At 46.5% G+C, this 23,737-nt stretch overlaps 1 protein-coding gene across 1 annotated transcript in view; it reads left to right on the top strand.

Moving 5' to 3' along the window:
• Positions 1-2,914: 2,914 nt before the first annotated feature.
• The window catches only part of zdhhc11 (zinc finger DHHC-type containing 11), a 149,540-nt gene continuing 128,717 nt past the window's right edge, over positions 2,915-23,737 (top strand). The window contains exon 1 of the mRNA XM_070879830.1: positions 2,915-3,157. The gene's annotated coding sequence lies outside the window, so the exon portion shown is untranslated. The remainder of the gene's footprint in view (positions 3,158-23,737) is intronic.

Genomic DNA, 23,737 nt, shown 5'->3' with positions numbered 1-23,737 from the left:
AGCGTATAGGGTAGTGGTTATGTTACAGGACTAGTAACCTAGAGGCCTTAACTAATAATTTAGTAGAATATGAGTTCAAACCCCACCATATCAGTTTCTGAATTTCAATTCAGTTTCAAAAATCTAGAAATAAAATGCTGGTATCAGTAAAAATGACCATGAAGTTGCCAGTTTGTTGTAAAAAACCCAAATGGTTCACTCAAGCCCTGTCGGGAAGGAAACCTGCCACACTTACTCAGTTTGGCCTATATGTAACTCCAGTCGCACACCAATGTGACTGGCTGTTAACTGATCTCTGAAGTGGCCTAGCAAGCCTCTCAATTGTACCAAACCTCTACCAAAGGTTTGAGAAGAAGGTACACCATTACCTTCTCAAGGGCAACTCGAGATGGCTGTTTGTTGGATTGGAGACGGGTTGGAAGTGGTGTGGCCAGGGGTTAGTGCTGGGCTCACTTTTGTTCTTTGTACATAGATATTTTGGACTTGGGGGGTATGATATCACATTTTGCGGAAGACACAAATGTAGAGGGTTTGGCAAACAGCAAAGAAGACTAAAAGATTTTAAGATGTAGACAGGTTAGTGGAACAATATAATGATGAAAACTGTGATGTGATACATTTTGGGAGGAGAAACAAGGTGTGTACACTCAATGAAATTGATGAAGCATATGGATGAACAGGGAGACCTAGAGGTTCAAATACATAACTCCTTGAAGGTGCATGTGCAGGAAGAGAAGTCCTGAAAAAAGGCCAGCAGCATTTTGGGTTTTATAAAAAGGGGAATAGAGTACAGGTTGAGCGTCCAAAATCCGGAGTTCCGGAATCCAGAATGTTACGGAATCTGAACTCCGGACTGATTGGTGGCAGGGTCGTCCAGAATCCATAAAATGTTCCGGAATCCGGACCCACCGACCCTGCCGACCTCGGGGCCCCATCGCTGCCTGACTTCGGGCCTCACCTTGCTGCTGCTGACCTTATCCCGCCACCACTCACCTCGCCCGCTCGCCGCTGCTGCCCTTACCTCGGGGCCTCCTCACCAGCCTGCCCCAACACCTCCTCTGCGACAGGGCTGCTGGTCCGAACAGCACCATGGCGGCGGGGCCTGCCCAAACAGCTCCTCGGCGGCTGGGGCCTGCCCAACGACCTCTTGAACAGGGCCGGTGACCCCAACAGCTCCTCGGAGAGAAACCCACCCCCCGCTCTTTCTGATGTTCTGAAATCCGGAAATATCTGAACCTGGGTTCGGGCGTTTCCAGATTGCGGACATCAGAAACACGTTCCAAAGTCCAGAAAAACACGAAAACCGGCTTGGCCTCGGTCCCGAGGTTGCTGGATTCAGGATGTTCAACCTGTATAAAAACAAAGATATTGTAGTAAATGTGTACAACAAAGCGGTTGGGCCACAGTTAGATTTCTCTCCAGTTTTAGGACATCATTATGGAAAAGACATTAAAATCATTGGCAGTTGGTAACATAGATTTAACAGGGTGATATTGGGAAACTGTAGGTATGATGAGAAAGTTGAGATACAAGGAATATTTCCACTGGAGCAGAGAAGGCTGAGTAGATTTAATGGAGGGTTTTAATATTATGAAGGTTTTTGATCGGGTAAATAGAGAAAATCTATTTCCTCTGGTTGAGGAGTCAGTGACAAGGAGTCATCAACTTGAAATTATTACTAAGAAAGTGAGAAGAGAGGTTAGGAAAAATGTCATTGTGCAGAAAGCTATTAATCATGGAATGCTTTGGTACAAGTAGTTGAGGCATAGAACATTGCATCTTTTCATCGAAAATAGATAAGCATCTAAAGCAGAGGAAAATACAGAGCTATAGGGGAGAGTGGGATTAGTTTTGGATTGCTGTAGCAAAGTGTCAGCACAGTGACGGTGGACTGAATGGCCTCTTTCTGTACTGTAAAAAAACAATGGTTTGGATCAATAATGATAAATAAATGTTTGCTGTATTACAGAGATGGATGAACCATTGTCACAGAGTGACTATCGTCCAGATCCCACATGGGCAACTTGATGAGCTATCTACTAAGTGCAGTATAATATATGTTACATTAGATATATATATATATATTGTGGAATTGTGGATTACTGAGTGCTGCACACACAAAATGTAAATAACTCAGCCAAAACCTGATGCCCCAAGTATTGGCCCACCTACAGCAGCAAGGGTAGGAAAGAATATGAACTCGTGATCACTGCCACAGTTTAGGTGTTTACACCTTCTGTGAATTGGAGAAATCTGGAGTAATGCAATAAGATCCCATAGTAATGACATTTGGTGCTGCTTCTGCTTTTTATCAGTGGTAGCACCCTGTCCTCTGAATCAGAAGGTTGTGGGTTCAAGCTTTGCTACAGAGATTTGACCACATAATCCAGGCTGACGCTCCCAGCGCAGCACTTGGAGGTGCCGTTTTTCAGATGAAACGCTAAACCGAGGCCCCATCTGTCCTCTCAGGCAGACTAAAAGATCCCATGGTGCTAGCCAAAGGAGAGCAGGGGATATCTCCCCGGTTTCCTGGTCAATATTTATCCCTCAAACATCTAAAAAAAAACCTGATGATCAATATGTTTGTGGGATCTGTTGTGCGCAAAGTTGCTGCTGGTTTTCCTACATTGCAACAGTGACTACACTTCAAAAATACTTCACTGGCTGTGTAGGGTTTTGGGACGTCCTGAGGTCGTGAAAGGCACCAGATACATGCAAATTGGGTTAGTTGCCTCCTGACCTGTTGACTCAGGGTCACCACATAGGTGTGCACCGACATTCAGGTGCGTAACCCGGTGAGCATTAGGACCCGGAGCTGTGCCTGGTGCTGTGTTGAGGAGCAGCTGACAGCTTCCACAGTGGCTGTGTTCAGTTCAACATCTTCAGCCGCAGTTCAGAAACAGGGAGAGCGAGCGAAGGGAACAGCCTGCGTCCCATCTTAAATCATCCAGAGGGGCAACGCTGCTGAGGTGGCCGAATAAACAGGGCAGTTTGGGGGCATTTCACTTTATTTTTTATGTGTGCGAAACCCCGCTTTATTTTCCTGCTGATAAGTTTGTGGAGTCGCTGGGATCTGGTTCTATTCATTGGAAATGTGCGTAACCTAGGAACAGAATGGCAGAGTGAAGTCTGAAACACTAGTACAAAGGGGACAGAGGTGAGCAACAAACACACTGGCCGAGAAGGTATTTGTTTGTTAAATATTCTTAAAGGGCTGTATTTTTAATTTGTTTAATAGTTGGATTAATGACACCAGAAGTTGAAATGCCCTGGTACCTGTTGTTGCTTTCTCGTTCAACTATCTCAATCAGTTTTGAGGTTACAGAGTTTGCAGTAAGTATTTATTGTCGTTTTCAGGAAGCAACTATCTACAAGTCTGCCATACGAGGGATTTGATAATCCAGTGCACCTTTTGAACTTCACGCATTGAATATCAGTTATTGCCTACCTGTGATAATATTTATGTATGATCGTTTATATTGCGTGTTTGTTAAAGGGATTTTATGGGGAATGAGAGTGGGAAAGGGTCAGTTCGATCTGTGTGAGATGTGTACAAGACTTTCAGTAACCTTGTAACTCGCTTCCAGAAAGGAACCTTTACAGCTAATTAATACTCGTCACCTGATCTGGTATTGCAAGTGGAAGGGACTCGGGATGAGTAAATTGGTTGAAGTTTTGAGTTTATTTCATGAGCTGTGTTGCACAGATTTACAAACTTGCTGCTTTTAATTGCAGTTAACTAAAGTCCAAGCTTAACCCTTCTCTGCCAACCCGTTATCAACATTAAACTATACCACGTGATGTAACCCATTGGTGGGTGGAGGTCATGATTCCACAAAGCCTCTTCATGATAGAAACATTCTACATGACGTTGAAGCAAGTGCTTTACTGGATATAACCTGAAATTCACTATTAAATCTGTGAAAGGGATTACTCAGAGTTAATCTGAAAGTTTCTTCTCGCTATGATCAGAACACTCTGTCCTCACCTTTTAGTCTGTCCTGACATCAATCTTCCTGCTGAGAATTATGGATAAACTCTGGTGAAAATGTCATGTCCTCCATGAATCTCAAAATGTTAAAAAAGAAAACACTTAATTTATATAGCGCCTTTCATGACCTCCGGATGTCTCAAAGTGCCTTACAACCAATGAAGTACTTTTGCAGAGTAGTCACTGTTGTAATGTAGGGAAATGCAGTAGCATTTTTGTGTTTTAACAAAGTTGCTACAAATAGCAATAAGAATAAATAATCAGATAATCTGATGTTGGCTAAGGGGTAAATATTGGCCAGGATACCAGGGAGAAATCCCCTGCTTGTTGTCTAATAATAATAATAATTAATTAATAATCCGTCATCGCCACCGCCACCACCACCACCACCACCTCCGGAATCAAGGAAGATTTGCTTCCACTCCTGAAGTGAGTTCTTTGGTGACTGTACAGTCCAATATGAGAGCTACAGACTCTGTCACAGGTGGGACAGATAGTTGTTGAGGGAAGGGGTGGGTGGGACTGGTTTGCCGCACACTCTTTCTGCTGCCTGCGCTTGATTTCTGCATGCTCTCAGCGCATGGGATCTTGTATGTCCGCCTGAGAGGGCAGATGGAGCCTCAGTTTAATGTCTTATCTGAAAGATGGCACCTCTGACAGTTCAGCATTCCCCTCAGTACTGCACTGATGTGTCAGTCTGGATTATATGGTCAAGTCTCTGGAGTTTCTCTCCCCAATTTTTAATAACAGCAGTTACCATAATCCATCATCAACTATATCTTCTTTCACTCATCAAAATTTTTATTTATGCTGCAAAAGCTAATGGTCAAAGCCCATTGGTTTATTGCAAATGTATAAGTCCTTCATTATTGGGGGGAGGGGGGGCAGTTGCTGGCATTGGGATGATTAAATTTCATTATTTCGTCCATTTTGCAGTGACTGGACTTGCTGATGAAAATACTGGCTGGGAGTGGTTACAAAGAGTAGTGTCATGCGAATGAGTCAACCTTTTTTTAAAAAAAAAATTTGTTCCTGGAATGTGGGAGTGGCTGGCAAGGCCAGCATTTATTCTCCATCCCTAATTGCCTTTGAGAAGGTGATGGTGAGCCGCTGCCTTGAACCGATGTGGTGCATGTGGTGAAGTTACTCCCACAGTGCTGTTAGGTAAGGAGTTCCAGGATTTTGACCCAGCAACGGTGAAGGAACGGCGATATATTTCCAAGTCAGGGTGGTGTGTGACTTGGAGGGCAACTTGGAGGTGATGGTGTTCCCATGCACCTGCTGCCCTTGTCCTTCTAAGTGGTAGAGGTTGTGGGTTTGAGAGGTACTGTTGGAAGAAGCCTTGGTAAGTTGCTGCAGTGCATCTTGCAGTTGGTACACACTGCAGCCACGGTGCGTCAGTGGTGGAGGGAGTGAATGTTGAAGGTGGTGGATGGGATGCCAATCAAGCAGGCTGCTTGATTGGTATACCATTTGGATAGTATCTAGCTTGTTGAGTATTGTTGGAGCTGCACTTGTACAGAGAAGTGGAGAGTATTCCATCACACTCCTGACTTGTGGCTTGTAGATGGTGGAAAGGCTTTGGGGAGTCGGGAGGCAAGACACTCGCCGCAGAATACCCAGCCTCTAACCTGCTCTTGTAGTCGCAGTATTTATGTGGCTGCTCCAGTTAAGTTTCTGGTCAATGGTGACCCCCAGGATGTTGTTGATAGGGGATTTGGCGATGGTAATGCCGTTGAATATCAAAGGGAGGTGATTAGACTCTCATTTGTTGGAGATGGTCATTGCCTGGCACTTGTGTGGCATGAATGTTAGTTACCACTTATCAGCCCAAGCCTAAATGTCATCCAGGTCTTGCAGTGGGCATGGACTACTTCATTATCTTAGGAGTTGTGAATGGAACTGAATACTGCAATCATCAGTGAACATCCCCATTTCTGACCTTTTATGATGAAGGGAAGGTCATTGATGAAGCAGCTGAAGATGGTTGGGCCTAGGACACTGTCCTGCGGAACCCCAGGAACGATATCCTGGAGCTGAGATGATTGGCCTCCAATGACTACAGCCATCTTCCGCTGTGCTAGGCATGACTTCAGCCAGTGGAGTCTTTTCCCTGATTCCCAGCAACTTCAATTTTATTAGGGCTCCTTGATGCCATACACTGTCAAATGCTGCCTTATGTTAAAGGCAATCACTCTCACCTCACCTCTGGAATTCAGCTCTTTTGTCCATGTTTGGACCAAGGCTGTAAGGAGGTCTGAAGTTGAGTGGACCTGTCTGAGCCGAATCTGAGCATCAGTGAGCACTTTATTGGCGAGTAAGTGTAGCTTGATAGCTCTGGCTGCAACACCTTCCATCACTTTGCTGATGATTGAGAGTAGACTGATGAGGCGGTAATTGGCTGGATTGGATTTGCCCTGCTTTTTGTGGACAGGACATACCTGGGCAGTTTTCCACATTGTCAGGTCGATGCCAGTGTTGTAGCTGTATTGGAGCTGCTTGACTAGAGGCGGGGCTAGTTCTGGAGCACAATTCTTCAGCATGACAGCTAGGATGTAGTCGGGGCCCTTAGCATTTGCTGTATTCAGTGTGCTCAGCTGTTTCTTGAGATCACATGGAGCGAATCAAATTGGCTGAAGACTGTCTTCTGTGATGGTGGGAACCTCGGGAGGAGGCTGAGATAGATCATCCATGCGGCACTTCTGGCTGAAAATGTTTGCAAACGCGTCAGCCTTGTCTTTTGCACTCGTGTGTTGGGCTCTGCCATCATTGAGGATGGGATGTTCATGGAGCCTCCTCCTTCTGTCAGTTGTTTAATGGTCCACCACCTATTCATGACTGGATGTGGCAGGATTGCAGAGCTTTGATCTGATTTTTTGGTTGTGGGATCGCTTAGCTCTGTCTATAGCATGCTGCTTCTGTTGTTTAGCATGCATATAGTCCTATGTTGCAGCTACCCCTGGTTGACACCTAATTTTTCGGTATGTCTGGTGCTGCTCCTGGCATGCTCTTCTGCACTCCTCATTGAACCAGGATTGGTCCCCTGGCTTGATGGTAATGAATATGCTGGGCCATGAGGTTATAGATTGTGGTGGAATACAATTCTGCTGCTGCTGATGGCACACAGCGCCTCATGGATGCTCAGTTTTGAGCTGCTAGATCTGTTCTGTATCTATCCTATTTAGCACGGTGGTAGTGCCACACAACACGATGAAGGGTGTCCTCCGTGTGAAGATGGGACTTCGTCTCTACAAGGACTGTGCGATGGTCACTGCTACCAATACTGTCATGGACAGATACATCTGCGACAGGTAGTTTTGTGAGGACGAGGTCAAGTAGGTTTTTCCCCTAGTGTTCTCTCACCACCTGCTACAGGCCAGGTCTGGCAGCTATGTCCTTCAGGACTCTGTAGTGGTGCTACCGAGCCACTCTTGGTGATGGACATTGAAGTCCCCCAACCAGAGTACATTCTGTGCCCTTGCTACCCTCAGTGCTTCTTCCAAGTCGTGTTCAACATGGAGAAGTACTGATTCATCAGCTGAGTGAGGGCGGTAGGTGGTAATCGGCAGAAGGTTTCCTTGATCATTTTTGACCTGAAGCCATGAGACTTCATGAGATCCGGAGTCAATGTTGAGGACTCCCAGGGCCACACTCTCACGACTATATACCACTGTGTTGCCACCTCTGGTGGGTTTGTCCTGCCAGTGGGACAAGACATGTCCAAGGATAGTGATAGAGGAGTCTGGAACATTGATTGAAAGGTATGATTCTGTTAGTATGATTGTCAGACTGTTGCTTGATCAGTCTGTGGGACAGCTCTCCCAATTTTGGCACAAGTCCCAGATGTTGGTGAGGAGGACTTTTCAGGGTCGACTGGCTGGGTGTGCCGTTGTGATATCCAAAGCCAGTGCTGAGGTCGATGCCGGGTCGTCCATCCGGATTTATTATTATTATTTCTTGTAGCGGTTTGTTACAACTGAGTGGCTTGTTAGGTCATTTCAGAGCGTAGTTAAGAGTCAACTGTTATGGGTCTGGAGTCACATATAGGCCACACCAGGTAAGGGTGACAGATTTCCTTCCCTAAAGGAAACCTAAAGCTGAAGCCCTTCTGGCTTTAAGACCTATCTGTCTGCTCACTCACTTTACATGGGTACTGATGGTAGGGTTGTGCTTTAATTAGTAAAATCATTGTTATGCTGAAAGGGATTTTACACAGGAATGTTGAATCTAATGTGGTGGGTTTTTTTACATATACTTCAGCAAGATGAAACATTTTGTTTCAGTAAGGTTGACCAGTATTTTAATACATCCCAGTTCTCCTATTCAAAGGTGCACCCTTCACATTGAAACTTAAGGGTTTCAGAGGTGAGCAATGAGAGTGATTCCAAGCTTCAAGATTTTGTTACAAGGAAAGATTAGAAAATTGTTCTTATTTTCTTTGGGTGAATTGAAATATTCTCGATTTTTATGAATGGAACTGACCAAGATACACAGTTCACTATGGTGAAGGGTTCAAATATCAAAGAGCACGATAGGAAGGCTGGGGTACAAAGAAAAGTTGGGCAGAAATAGTTCACCCTAAAGGATAACTGAGTCACTGAGACAAACAGTACTAGGATTTAAAAGGCAGTTAGATGTGTTTCTACAGAAAGTGGATTGAGGTTTATGGGAAGAAAGTGGGTAGATGGGTTTGATCTATTTAGATTGCAATAAAAGGAAAATACAACACAAATATTCAGAATTGGAAACGAGTGTCAAAGGAAAGGTGAACAAATAATAGGGACTTGGCCAAAAGTAAGAGATTGATTGAAGACGAAAGTACTAGATGTACAGCCTATAGAAGGGACAAACACACACAAACAGGGAGGAGTGGCATTGTAGGCACCAGGGGACTCTGTTTCCATAGAAATAAATGATATAGTGCCTTGGCTGAGACAGCTGAAACAGTACGGACTGAGGTCCAAGATAGAAAAAGAAGGTCACACCTGATTGTTATGGGCCTTCTGTGAAGGAGGAAAGCTGATTTGGGAAAATGTTTTTACAGATCAGGGAGGTTTGAACAAAACATTGATCATCGGAGATTTCAATTACCTAGATGTAAACTGGGAAGACCGCTGGGCAATAACTAATGAGAATAGGAGAAGATGTCTCTTGAGGTGGTGCAGAATTGCTTCCTGATGCATTTAATCAAATAACTAATATGATCAGAGGCTATTCTGGCCCTAAGACTTGGATTTGGTATGGTCCAGCAGGTAGAGGAAGGATAGCAGCTAGAATCCAGTGGTCATAACATTTCGAACTTCAGATACACAGAAGAACAGTGACACAAAAATATTGGCCTTTAAGAGGACACAAAATGGGCTAAGATGGTCAATTGGGCACGATGCTTGGGAGGACTACAGGAGGAAAGTGGGAAGTATTTAATATGTTGGCAAAACTACAGCTGACATTCGTTCCAACTAAATCAAAGCAGTTTAAAGGGCAAAGAGACAAAATGATTAAGTAATTGTAAGGAATAATACGAGGAGGGGGGCATGGGTTTAAGGAGATATTTCACAACTCTCAAGAAAAATATATTCCAGTGAGGAGGAAAGGGTGCAAGAGAAAAGATAGCCATCCATGGCTAACTAAAGAAATAAAGGACGGTATCAAATTAAAAACAAGGGCATACAAAGTGGCCAAAACTAGTGAGAGGACAGAAGACTGGGAAGCTTTTAAAAGCCAGCAAAGAACGACTAAAAAAAAATGATTCAGAAAGGGAAGATAGACTATGAAAGTAAACTTGCAAAAAATATAAAAACAGATAGCAAGAGTTTCTATAGCCACTCTTGTCCTTTTTATATACCAAAAGTAAATGTTGGTCCCTTGGAGGACAAGACCGGGGAATTAGTAATGGGGAATGTGGAGATAGCAGAAACTGTGAACAAATAGTCTGCATCAGTCTTTACGTTAGAGGACACTAACAATATTCCGACAGTGGATAGTCAAGGGGCTATAGCGGGGGAGGAACTTAACACAATCACAATCACTAAGGAGATGGTACTCAGTAAGATAATGGGACTAAAGGCAGATGACACTAAGCTGGGTGGCGGTGCGAGCTGTGAGGAGGATGCTAAGAGGCTGCAGATTGACTTGGACAGGTTAGGTGAGTGGGCAAATGCATGGCAGATGCAGTATCATGTGGATAAATGTGAGGTTATCCACTTTGGTGGCAAAAACACGAAGGCAAAAGATTATCTGAATTGCGGCAGATTAGGAAAAGGGGAGGTGCAAGGACACCTGGGTGTCATGGTATATCAGTCATTGAAGGTTGACATGCAGCTGCAGCAGGTGGTGAAGAAGGCAAATGACATGTTGGCCTTCATAACTAGGAGATTTGAGTATAGGAGCATGGAGGTGTTACTGCAGTTGTGCAGGGCCTTGGTGAGGCCTCACCTAGAATATGGTGTTCAGTTTTGGTCTCCTAACCTGAGGAAGGACATTCTTGCTATTGAGGGAGTGCAGTGAAGGTTCACCAGACTGATTCCCGGGATGGCGGGACTGACCTATCAAGAAAGACTGGATCAACTGGGCTTGTATTCACTGGAGTTCAGAAGAATGAGGGGACCTCATAGAAACATTTAAAATTCTGACGGGGTTAGACAGGTTAGATGCAGGAAGAATGTTCCCAATGTTGGGGAAGTCCAGAACCAGAGGTCACAGTCTAAGGATAAGGGGTAAGCCATTTAGGACCGAGATGCGGAGGAACTTCTTCACCCAGAGAGTGGTGAACCTGTGGAATTCTCTACCACAGAAAGTTGTTGAGGCCAATTCACTAAATATATTCAAAAAGGAGTTAGATGAGGTCCTTACTACTAGGGGGATCAAGGGGTATGGCGAGAAAGCAGGAATGGGGTACTGAAGTTGAATGTTCAGCCATGAACTCATTGAATGGCGGTGCAGGCTAGAAGGGCCGAATGGCTTACTCCTGCACCTATTTTCTATGTTTCTATGTTTTATTCACTGGAGTTTAGAAGAATGAGAGGGGATCTCATAGAAACATATAAAATTCTGATGGGACTGGACAGGTTAGATGCAGGAAGAATGTTCCTGATGTCGGGGGAGTCCAGACCCAGGGGTCACAGTCGAAGGATAAGGGGTAAGCCATTTAGGACTGAGATGAGGAGAAACTTCTTCACTCAGAGAGTTGTTAACCTGTGGAATTCTCTTCCGCAAAGAGTTGTTGATGCCAGTTCATTAGATATATTCAAGAGGGATTGGATATGGCCCTTACAGCTAAAGAGATGAAGGGGCATGGAGAGAAAGCAGGAAAGGGATACTGAGGTGAATGATCAGCCATGATCTTATTGAATGGTGGTGCAGGCTTGAAGGGCCAAATGGCCTACTCCTGCACCTATTTTTCTATGTTTCTATAAATCCCCAGGACTGATGGCTTGCATCCTCGGGTCTTAAGAGCTGTAGCAGCAAGGATTGTGGATGCATTGGTTGTAATTTCCTGGATTCTGGGGAGATCTCAACAGATTGGAAAGCTGCAAATGCAACGCTCCTATTTTAAAAAAAAAGGAGGCGGACAAAAAGCAGGGAACTATAGACCAGTTAGTCTAACATCTGAGGTTGGGAAAATGTTGGAGTCCATTATTAAAGAAGCAGTCGCAGGACATTTGGAAAAGCATAATTCAGTCAGGTAGTCAGCATGGATTTATGAAGGGGAAGTCATGTTTGACAAATTTGCTGGAGTTCTTTGAGGATGTAATGAACAGGGTGGATAAAGGGGAACCAGTGGATGTGGTGTATTTGGACTTCCAGAAGGTCTTTGACAAGGTGCCACATAAAAGGTCACTGCACAAGATAAAAGTTCACGGGGTTGGGGGTAATATATTAGCATGGATAGAGGATTGGCTACCGAACAGAGAACAGAGTCGGGATAAATGGTTCATTCTCTGGTTGGCAGCCAGTAACTAGTGGGGTGCCACAGGGATCAGTGCTGGGACCTCAACTATTTACAATCTATATTAACGACTTGGAAGAAGGGACTGAGTGTAATGTAGCCATGTTTGGTGACAATACAAAGATGGGAGGAAAAGCAATGTGTGAGGAGGAGACACAACATTTGCAAAAGGACATAGACAGGCTAAGTGAGTGGGCAAAAATTTGGCAGATGGAATATAATGTCGGAAAGTGTGAGGTCATGAACTTTGGCAGAAAAAAATAGAAGAGCAAGTTATTAGTTAAATGGAGAAAGATTGCAAAGTACAGCAGGACCTGGGGGTACTTGTGCATTAAACACTAAAGGATAGTATGCAGGTACAGCAAGTGATCAGGAAGGCCAATGGTATCTTGGCCTTTATTGCAAAAGGGATGGAGTATAAAAGCAGGGAAGTCTTGCTGCAGCTGTACAGGGTATTGGTGAGGCCACACCTAGAATACTGCGTTTTGGTTTCCATATTTAAGAAAGGATATACTTGCTTTGGAGGCAGTTCAGAGAAGATTCACTAGGTTGATTCTGGGGATGAGGGGGTTGACTTATGAGGAAAGGTTAAGTAGGTTGGGCCTGTACTCATTGGAATTCAGAAGAATGAGAGGTGATCTTATCGAAACGTATAAGATTATGAGGGGGCTTGACAAGGTGGATGCAGAGAGAATGTTTCCACTAATGGAGGAGACTAAAACTAGAGGGCATGATCTTAGAATAAGGGTTTACCCATTTAAAACGGAGATGAGGAGAAATTTCTTTCAGAGGGTTGTAAATCTGTGGAATTCGCTGCCTCAGAGAGCTGTGTCAGTTGGGACATTCAATTAATTTATGACAGAAATAGACAGTTTCTTAAACGATAATGGGTTACGGGAAGCGGGCGGGGAAGTGGAACTGAGTCCATGATCAAATCGGCCATGATCTTAGTGAATGGCAGAGCAGGCTCGAGGGGCCGTATGGCCTACTCCTGTTCCTATTTCTTATGTTCTTATGAAAGCTAAAGCCCATCTAGTTCAACTTCTACCATCCTGGTAGTCACATGGTGCAACAATGATGGAATCAATAATGGCGATCATCAGATGGGTTTTGAAATGCTGTTGGAAGGATAAATGTCCTTTTTAATTCTGTCATTAAAACTTTTACTTGAAACATAGAAACATAGAAAATAGGTGCAGGAGCAGGCCATTCGGCTCTTCATGCCTGCACCACCATTCAATAAGATCATGGCCGATCATTCACCTCCGTACCCCTTTTCTGCTTTCTCTCCATACCCCTTGATCCCTTTAGCCGTAAGGGCCATATCCAACTCCCTCTTGAATATATCCAACGAACTGGCATCAATAACTCTCTGCGGTAGAGAATTCTACAGGTTAACAACTCTGAGTGAAGAAGTTTCTCCTCATCTCGGTCCTAAATGGCTTACCCCTAATCCTTAGACTGTGTCCCCAACATCGGTAACATTCTTCCTGCATCTAACCTGTCCAGTCCCGTCAGAATTTTATCTGTTTCTATGAGATCCCTTCTAAACTCCAGTGAATACAGGCCCAGTCGATCCAGTCTCTCCTCATATGTCTGTCTTGCCATCCTGGGAATCAGTCTGGCGAACCTTCGCTGCACTCCCTCAATAGCAAGAACGTCCTTCCTCAGATTGGGAGACCAAAACTGAACACAATATTCCAGGTAAGGCCTCACCAAGGCCCTGTACAACTGCAGTAAGACCTTCCTGCTCCTATACTCAAATCCCCTAGCTATGAAGGCCAACATGCCATTTGCCGCCTTCACCGCCTGCTGTACCTGCATGCCAACTTTCAATGACACCCAGGTTTCATTTCTCCTCCCCTTTTCCTAATCTGCCGCGATTCAGATAATCTGCCTTCGTGTTTTTGCCACCAAAGCGGATAACTTCACATTTATCCACATGATACTGCATCTGCCATGCATTTGCCCACTCACCTAACCTGTCCAAGTCATCCTGCAGCCTCTTCGCATCCACCTCACAGCCCAGACACCACCCAGCTTCGTGTCATCTGCAAACTTGGAGATATTACACTCAATTCCTTCATCTAAATCATTGATGTATATTGCAAAGAGCTGGGGTCCCAGCACCCCACTAGTCGTTGCCTGCCATTTTGAAAAGGACCCGTTTATCCCGACTCTCTGCTTCCTGTCTGCCAACCAGTTCTCTAGCCACATCAGTAGATTACCCCCAATCCCATGTGCTTTAATTTTGCACAGCAATCTCTTGTGTGGGACTTTGTCAAAAGCCTTTTGAAAGTCCAAATACAACACATCCACTGGTTCTCCTTGTTCACTCTACTAGTTACATCCTCAAAAAATTCTAGAAGATTTGTCAAGCATGATTTCCCTTTCATAAATCCATGCTGACTTGGACCGATCCTGTCACTGCTTTCCAAATGTGCTGCTATTTCATCTTTAATAATTGATTCCAACATTTTCCCCACTACTGATGTCAGGCTAACCGGTCTATAAATCCCTGTTTTCTCTCTCCCTCCTTTTTTAAAAAGTGGTGTTACATTAGCTACCCTCCAGTTCATAGGAACTAATCCAGAGTCAATAGACCTTTGGAAAATGATCACCAATGCATCCAATATTTCTACGGCCACTTCCTTAGTCTGCATCCCAGAGAACTTATCAGGTCCTGGGGATTTATCGGCCTTCAATCCCATCAATTTTCTGAACACAATTTCCTGACTAATAAGGATTTCCTTCAGTTCCCCCATTCTCACTAGACCCTCGGTCCCCTAGTATTTCCGGAAGGCTATTTGTGTCTTCCTTTGTAAAGTCAGAACCAAAATATTTGTTCAATTGGTCTGCCATTTCTTTGTTCCCCATTATCAATTCCTCTGATTCTGACTGCAAGGGACCTATGTTTGTCTTCACTAATCTTTTTCTCTTCACATATCTGCAGAAGCTTTTGCAGTCAGTTTTTATGTTCCCAGCAAGCCTCATCTCATATTCTATTTTCCCCCTCCTAATTAAATCCTTTGTTCTCCTCTGCTGAATTATAAAATTCTCCCAGTCCTCAGGTTTGCTGCTTTTTATGACCAATTTACATGCCTCTTCCTTGGATTTAACCATATCCTTAATTTCTCCTAACCCTCAAGTTCTCCTAAAAGCCATGTTCCAATTTTTCAGGTCTTGCAAAAGATATTATCTTGGGTTCAGCATCACCGGTTGTAATGTATGCAATGGTGAGTATGCTCACAGATTTCAAACAAAATAATTGTAGAGCTGTTGAGGAGTCCGTGTTCCACGTATATGTAGAGTGAGAGAGATTGCAGGCCCTCTTCCAATATTTGAAGGGAATGCTCCTCAAATTCTGGTTGCACTTCAGTCCTATGCTCCTGATCTTTGGGCACCCTGTGCAGAGGGGTGTGGGCAGGTTGGAAGGCCTCCTCGTAGGACTGCTCTTGGGCATGGCCAAGGTGGCCATTAACCAGTCCAGGCATGGGCGGTTGAGAGAGTCGTTCAGCCCAACTGCCTGCCTCTCTTCCGTGGATACATTCGAGTCAGGGTGTCCCTGGCAATGGAGCACGCAGTGTCCACCGGTACGCTCACGACCTTCCGCGAGAGGTGGCCGGCGGAGGGACTGGAGTGCATCATCACTCCCGGCAACCAAATTTTAATTTGATGTAAGTTACTGTAAAAGTTGAATTTGAAATTTGTCGGTTCTGGTGTCCTTGCCCAAAGGGGGCACTTGATTTACGTTCAACTAAAATAGTTGCAGAGCTGTTGAGTGGTAGTGACTTAGCCACTTAGCAGTTGGGAGCTTGTGGAGGAAGTGCTGCAAATGCTGTCTGCCTGCCTTGAACCACAGAGACAGTGAGTCTCCAGGAGAGGAGGAAGAGGCCTTTACTGAATCAACACCTTGAGAGAGGAGGAGAGGAGGAGAGGAGGAGAGGAGGAGAGGAGGAGAGGAAGAGCTGCAAACAACACTACTGCTACAGAGTTGGAGAGCGGGCAAAACAAGCTGCATCATCTGTGTGGGAGAGCCATTTACAACATCTACAGGTGGGTGTTTTGGTGCACTCTGCCAAAAGACTGTAATTTGTAGGTGGGGGGAGGAAAGAAGATAAGGCCGAAACATCATGGGGGGTGGGTGAGTATGTGTAGGTGTGTGGGGTTCTTGTAAATAACTAGGCCCCATACACCACTAAAACCATCCCACCCCATTGCCTGGCCCGGGACAGCTGGAGCTGCCTGGGTGGAGTTAACTCCTTTTTAATAACATCGTTGAGACCTGATGGAGGACGGTGCCTGGGTGGCTCCAGCTATTCCGGGTGAAGACATCTTCTCACCCCACCAGAAGAACATCTATAAAGACATTCTTTGTTTGCCATCAGGAGAGTGCACCCCTGCAAGCACCCACCAGCCTTCCTCCTTCCTCCTTCCCACCCCCAGTCTCGCCTTTGTCTGTCGCTCTCGCGCTCTCTCTCTCTGAGAGGCCCCTTTTTCCTCCTTTTTAATAAATTAAAACTATGAAGCAGAAGCAGGTGAGAGATGTGCCTCATTAAGAGCTCCCTCTGCTCACTTAAGGAGGACATTAAGATCTTCAGGCCTGTGACATTGGGGTGAGTGTAGCCCTTAAAGGGACCCTGTTATGGTGAGTCCATCTTCCCTGGTGGCTCCTGCTGCCCCACCATCTTTCAGGTTATTAACTAAAAAGAATGGGGTCAAGAGCTGCACTCACCCTAACATGACCATCGAGGAGTGCATGAGGGCAATGGCTGGGGTTGTCAGCCCCTCGGCCGTTGTCAGCCCCTCGGCCATTGTCGCCGCCTCCAAAATGTACGGGAAGGCTGTGTTCTTCCTCGGGTCAGAGCGGGCGGTGTCCTTGGCCCTTAATAAGGGGCTCACGGTGGGCGGGACCTTCCTGCCAGTGGATCCTCTCAGAGGATTTATTTCAAACGTCCTGCCCTTTGTTCCTGGTGAGCTCCTCCCCCACCTGCGTCAACTGTGGGAGGTGAGGTCGGGGATAACGTCGATCCCGCTCGGATTCAGGGAGGCCAGCCTCCGTCATGTGTTCTCCTTCTGCCAACAGCTTTTTGTTCAACTGGCACGGGAGGAGGTAATGGAAGGGGCCTTCAACGTGGTCCACGAGGGGACAGCCTATCGCGTCTTCTGGACGTCGGATGGTGTGCGGTGCCATGCATGTCCGCAAGAACTGCCCTGCCTCCAAGGCTGCGAAAACATCTAAAGCCGCTGCAAGTCCTCCCCCCCCGTTACCATCCGCGTGTCGGGAGCCATAGATGCGTGGGCATCGTTGGGGGCCAATGTCATCACCGCTTCCGGTGGGGGAGGAAGGAGAGTGTTTGCGTGGAAGGAAAGTACGGAATAAAACTAAACACCTGCAGGTGAGTCCCCTCAGTGGGTCTGACAGCCCTATAACTGCGCTCGGCCCCAAAACATCACCGGCGAACGCGGGACATTCCGTGCCCAAGCCCTCGACCACACCCACTTCTGTGGAGAGTTTGCCACCTGCGGTCGATCTCTGGAAGGGCAAACAAAAATAGAAGGAGGGAGCTGAGGTGGAGGCCTCGGCAGACATGGAGGTCTCCCTGCCTCTGCATCCCTCCAGACACAAAAGGAGGCACCACTCCGGGGAAACAGGAGGACCAAGATCCCTCCGTGCAGAAGGAGTTTGTGCCTGGCGTGTGTCCCGTGTCCCCCACCACCGCTCCCAACGCGCTCCGAAGGCAAGGGGAGTCTGTCCCTTGGGAGGGTGAGGTCGCCAAGGCTGTCCAGCTTGGGCCTCCCAGGGATGGGGAAGAAGACCTGCCTGTTGCGGGGGCCGCGGGGCCGCAAAAAGAAAATATCGCCGCCGGGTCGAGCGTCCTGGGGACTGAGGCGGGCAAGGCCGAAGAGGCCGAGTCCGAGCTCATCCAGTCAAACTTTAACATCCCCCAGGATCTGCTCGACCTGGCAGAAAATGTTTCTCAAAAACCCCTGTCTGCTGGGTCGGAGGGTGAGGAGCCCCAATCTCCGTCCCTGACATTGGTGCCGGGTGTGTTGGAGGAACTGGAGATGTATTGTGGCCTGGTTTCTCCGTGCACCCCAGTGCCTGGGGTGGAGGAGGGTCCCCCACCCGCTGCCACTTCCCAACCTGGCACCCCAGGGGAGCCCAGGAAGGACTCCTCTGCTGTCGATCCTGGGGGTGGGATTGTGAGAGGTAGGGCCGTCTTCAGACCCTGCAGAGATACCTGTATGCCGAGCATCCTCCTAGATGGTGTGCGCTGGTGTCCGCCAGCAGTACTGCCTCAATTATTACACACAGCTCCTGTTTGTAAACCTGGGAGGCGTCCGAACCATCATGCGGGAGCTTGCCTGTCTTTTACCAGGAACTCATCAGGGTCTGGAACAAAGTCGCCACCAAGTGCTGTTCTTCCCCATCTGACGTGGCGGCTATCCTACAGGAGCCGCTGTTCAGGAATCCGTACCTCCACGACCGCGGTTTTAGGTGGCAGGCGGACGAGAGGGCTGTGTTTAGCAATGTGACCAGGGTCAGGGACCTACTAGATGGCGGAGGAGCGGGCTGGATGGCGCCTGAAGAGCTGGCATGGCGCCTATCCTGGGTGAACGTGCAGCCAATGCCATCAAGTCGCTAAAAACAGCACTGGGCCCTGACTCCGTTAGGTGTGTCGAGGATTCTGAAGCATGTGGGGCAATCCCATCCGAACTGACCCCTGTCCGGAAGGACTTCTTCAATGGCGCCTGTACACTCGCGACCTTCCACAAGAGGTGGGCGCTGGAGGGACTGGAGTGCATCATCACCCCCGGCAACCAAATTTTAATTTGACCATTTATTGTTTTAAAAGTTTTATTGGGTAATTTGTCAGATTTAGTGCCCCCTTTAATCAAGGGGCACTTAATTTATTGTTTTGCATTAAAATAGTTGTAGAGCTGTTGAGTTGTGAGTGGCTTAGCCAGTCACGTGATGTGATGTTCACAAAACTCAATAAAACCCCAGCCAGTTGGGTTCAGGGGATCTACGATGAGGCAGGTAGTTGTGAGCCTGGTGGATGAACTGGTAATGTGTAGTGTGATTGTTAAACCTTTGCTAATAGACCAACTAGTTCTTAATAGTAATGTGTTGCTATGAATTCTTAAGCAAAGAACCCATGAAGCAAACATCATCATCATAGGCAGTCCCTTGAAGCGAGGATGACTTGCTTCCACGCCAAAAAAGGATGAGTTCACCGGTGTTTCAATGAAGGACCTAATATTCCAGATCCCGAGTTACATCTTGGAGGGTGGAAGATGCCTGTGCGTGGATTTTTTTAACGTGTGATGGCCGTTGCAAACCAGCCACCACACGGGCTTGACAGCACTAGGTCTTGGTCCAGTGGCAAGGATTACCCAAGACGACTGGAGACCAGCTCTGCTGCACGGACCTAGCGCGCTCACATATAGCAGTCTGAGCTGGCTCGTGCTGCCCCTGGGCCTTCGCCTCTTCTGGGCCCAAGACTCGCGACTCTCCTGGGCCCCGGTAACTTCCTTCTACAAACTCTTGCCACTCCTTCGCCCCCTCCTGCTGTGCCTGCCCGCACTGCAATCAGCGACCTGACTTTGTAGCCATCGTCCTCCTGCAGCAGCACGTGCTGCTCCCTGCAGTGGTATGCCGCCGCACACTGCTCCCTCCAATGGCCCCAGCCTGCTGATGGTCTTGCAGGCTGGGACCGCGCCGATGGCTGGGCCGCTGCACGCTGCTCCCTCCAATGGCCCCGGCCTGCTGATGGTCTTGCAGGCTGGGACCGCGCCGATGGCTGGGCCGCTACACGCTGCTCCCTCCAATGGCCCCGGCCTGCTGATGGTCTTACAGGCTGGGACCGCGCCGATGGCTGGGCCGCTGCAAGCTGCTCCCTCCAATGGCCCCGGCCTGCTGATGGTCTCTCCCATAAGTGTACCTCACATCCTTGCATCGCTCAATATCCAATGATTTGTGTGATCCAGGGATCACAGCATGGATTCCTTGCTCCACATACTTGTTACTAGGATATTGCACATATTCTCTTGCCTTTGCAGAAGACTGACTTGAAAATACCTCTATATCAAGAATAAGCAACCTCAAGACTACAAACTTGTTTAGTTTACCTAAAATATAGATTTCATTTCTTTATGCTTCTCATTCCAGAGGTTACTGATGCTTCAGGCATATGTCCACTTTCAAGTTAGCGATTCTAAAGCTAACTGGCCTGTCTGTCCATTAGAGGCTCCTCATTACCTCTACCATTCTGGTGCCTGTGACAGTAAGAAAGAGTACTCTGACCCTTCGTTTTAGCCTGTGTGGCAAAGGGTTTGGCTTGCTGAGCTATCCATCACCGAGGGCTGCATGTTGGACCCAACCTTGGAACTGCAGATAAATTGCAAGACTTTCATTGTTCAGTTAAGGCTGCATAGCCAGCGATCAGCTTTTGAATGGCTGGTCTTTGTTGATAACCTTGCTTGCAGCTGGCTGACCCTTGGGGTTTTCCCATTGTCTCAAAACGAGAGAATCTTGAATAAATCAGCAGTTTTTATATCATGTCTCTTTGGCTGGATGATCAATCACTATGCCACCAGTGCAGCTTCATAACTGTTGGCTTAATGTTGGGACAAAGTGCTACAGCACCGTGGAAGTTAGCTTCTTGTTAAGCCGAATATAACATTACAGAAACATTATAAATTAAATATCAAGTACAGGCAAATTAAGTACATAGCAAAATGTTAAAGCTGGGTTGGGAGCTAGTTTTTATTTGGCCTGAGCTGTGACTTGTCTGAAGAGAGTGTGTGGTATACCTACTTTCCCAGGATGCATCAGTAGCATGTAGTCAACTAAACCACTGGAATATTTTCTTCAGCTTCCAGTAATTTTTGCTCGGTTGTTTTTTCAAACTTATTTGGGGAGAAGTTGGAGGACCAATTTCAAAAAGCTTTATTCAGGTAAAATGTGATGGTCATTTTTTTTAAAATCGGGTGTAGGTGAGAAATAAATCCAATTGTACTGATTAAACACCTGTTGGACCTTTTTGTTATGTGTTTAAGTCGTGAAATAGTCTTCATTCTAATTTGAGTTTATTTACTCAAAAAATGATTGATTTGAAATCTCCTAATTATCACTGTGCTTTGTCAAAAGCAAAATGGAAAGATTCTAATTACAAACAGTTGTCAAGGTACAGAGACCGAGAGTTGGTATCTTTCCTTCTTAGTTGAGTGTTTTTAAAATGAGTTGAATTTTGAAAGCAACAGAAAACCTCTAATTATCACTGTCGTGTATCCTACATGGCTACTGTTTGTACTATCACAAGGTGTGGCACCAGAGGGCACAGCAGTGGGAGACTTGTAGGTTACCTGTACAGGTGTGCCTGGCCTCGTATAAAAGGCAGGCCACCAGGCGTGATCCTCACTCTGGAGTTATCAATAAAGGACTAAGGTCACTACAGTTCAAGTACACTGCCTCATGGCGTCATTATCAGAGTATCCAAGGACACAACAATCACCTGTGTTCTGTCAATAGTTAACACATGGAAGGTTGCACGAGGATTTCTTGACCACATTAGTGTTATGGGCAGCATGGAGCCAGGCCACTTCAGGGAGCAGTGCAAGCTGGTGCAGGAGGGCGACGGCAGCGAAGAGTGACGTCATCAAGGTCCAGGTCGGTGATTGGAGCGTGGGCAGACACAGCAGGAGCGGTAAGAGACTGTGGACGGGGATGTGATCAGGGCCCAGGAGAGGTATGAGTTCGGGGCCCAGGGGCAGCACGGGCCAGGCCACACTGCGATATGTGTGCGCACTTGGTCTGTGCAGCAGAGCTGGTCTCCAGTCGTCTTGGATAACCCTTGCCACTGTACCAAGACCTAGCTCTGTCAAGCCCATGTGGTGGCTGTGTGATGGCAACGGCCATCGCACATTAAAAAAATCCACGCACAGGCATCTTCCACCCTTCAGGATGTAGTTCGGGACCTGGAATATTAGGTCCTTCATTGAAACACCTGTGAACTCATCCTTTTTTGGCGTGGAAGCAAGTCATCCTCGTTTCGAGGGGCTGCCTATGATGATGATGATGTATGGGCTGAAGTCTAATGTTTAGGTGCCTGTTCACCAGAACTGTTTGCTGCTCTCCAGTGGTTGTATTCCCTTTGTGCTAAAGGTAGCAGTTGGAATGGAATCCTTTTCTCTCTCCAATGCCCAGCACTCTCTGATCAGGTGGGAAGTGATGCTTTTACTTCCCTGCCCTTTCAATGGGGTCAGTTGTATCACCTGATATTAACGGGGCCTAGTACTGGGAGCCCAATGCACCCACCTGTCTCAGGCATCGGGTTTCTTTCAAATAAACCTCCTAGGACTCCGATTTTCCATTTTAGGTCAGAATTGGTCAGTACCTGCAGATGTGCAACAGAAATCCTGTTTACATACGTAAATGGGGTTTCCATCACACATCGGCCAAGTTATGGAGCAGAGGGGGAAATACCTTGCCATTCAATTATGAAGAGATTAAGAATAAAACCCTAGAAATCTAAATAGCCACAACCGTATAGGCCATCTCTGTATCTCTTGTTTCTGCGTTTACAGCAGACTGCCTAATTTTGTGCATTTTGCTTCTGCATGGAGACTAATTGTTGTGTTGTTGTATTGTGTTGATACAATTTGCATTTGCATGAATGTATTATGCAAATAGTTAAAGGATGAACCAATATAGAAGTCGTGTCCTTATGGTTACTCAATGTTCCAGTGCTATATTAATAGCATATATGTAATACAGGCTGACACTTAGTGCAGCACTCCCTCAGTACTGCACTCGTCAGAGAGGGCCATCTTTCAGATGAGACATTAAACTGACCCCCCGCCTGCCCACTCAGCTGGACAGAAAAGATCCCATGGCAATATTCAAAGAAGAGAGGGGAGTTTTCCCTGGTGTCCTGACTGATTTTTATCCCTCAACAAACATCACTTTAAAAAAAAAAATTGAATTTTTTGGTCATTATCTCATTGTTGTTTGTGGGACCTAACTGTGTGCAAATTGGCTGCTGCATTTTACTACAACGGTTCTTCCTTTGCTGCATGCTAATGTGCCACAAATGAACATGTTTTAATTAGTTCTTTGTAAAAGTATAGTCCCTATCTTTTTGATCTTCCTTACAGAGCCTTGCAAACCTTATTAAACATGTTGGTACAGGTTGTTCCTCTCGAGTCCGGGACTCTTTGGTCCGGCAACATCCCTTGTCCGGCATCATTCCACGCTGTGTCCTGCAGCTGGCTGCTCCTCTTCTCCCTGCTGCCTCCGGTGTTCCCTCCTTGGTCGGTTTGCTGTGGAGAGGGAGCGAGGAGCATGGCGGCTGACTGAGGCACCGAAGCTAGGCCTGAGAATTGCTGCGCAGTAGGCTTCTGCGCAACGCATGCGCAGAACGCGGCTGGGTCGTTGTCAGCTACCCGGTAAGTCTAGGGTACTGTTGACAACGCTAGGGTCAGCGTGACCTCCTGTGGTTTGGAAAATTCTCTGGTCCGGCACCGGTCAGGTTCCAAGGGTGCCGGACTGGAGAGGTACAATTATATAACAAAATAAAATGCTCCTGTTATCTATTTGTTTAGAGTTAAGAAACAAGAGGTGCCATTACACTACTCGGTATATTCTATAGGCCACTTACGAATGGGAAGGATATGGAGGAGCAAATTTGCAGGGAATTTATAGAGAGGTGCAAGAACTTAGAGTAGTGATAATAGGGGACTTCAGTTATTCTAATATAGACTTGAATAGTGCAAAGGGCAGAGAGGGAAGA

Source organism: Pristiophorus japonicus, chromosome 5 (genome assembly GCF_044704955.1).
Source record: "Pristiophorus japonicus isolate sPriJap1 chromosome 5, sPriJap1.hap1, whole genome shotgun sequence".
Classification (NCBI taxonomy): domain Eukaryota; kingdom Metazoa; phylum Chordata; class Chondrichthyes; family Pristiophoridae; genus Pristiophorus; species Pristiophorus japonicus.
This window is presented reverse-complemented; position numbering and strand designations above follow the sequence as displayed.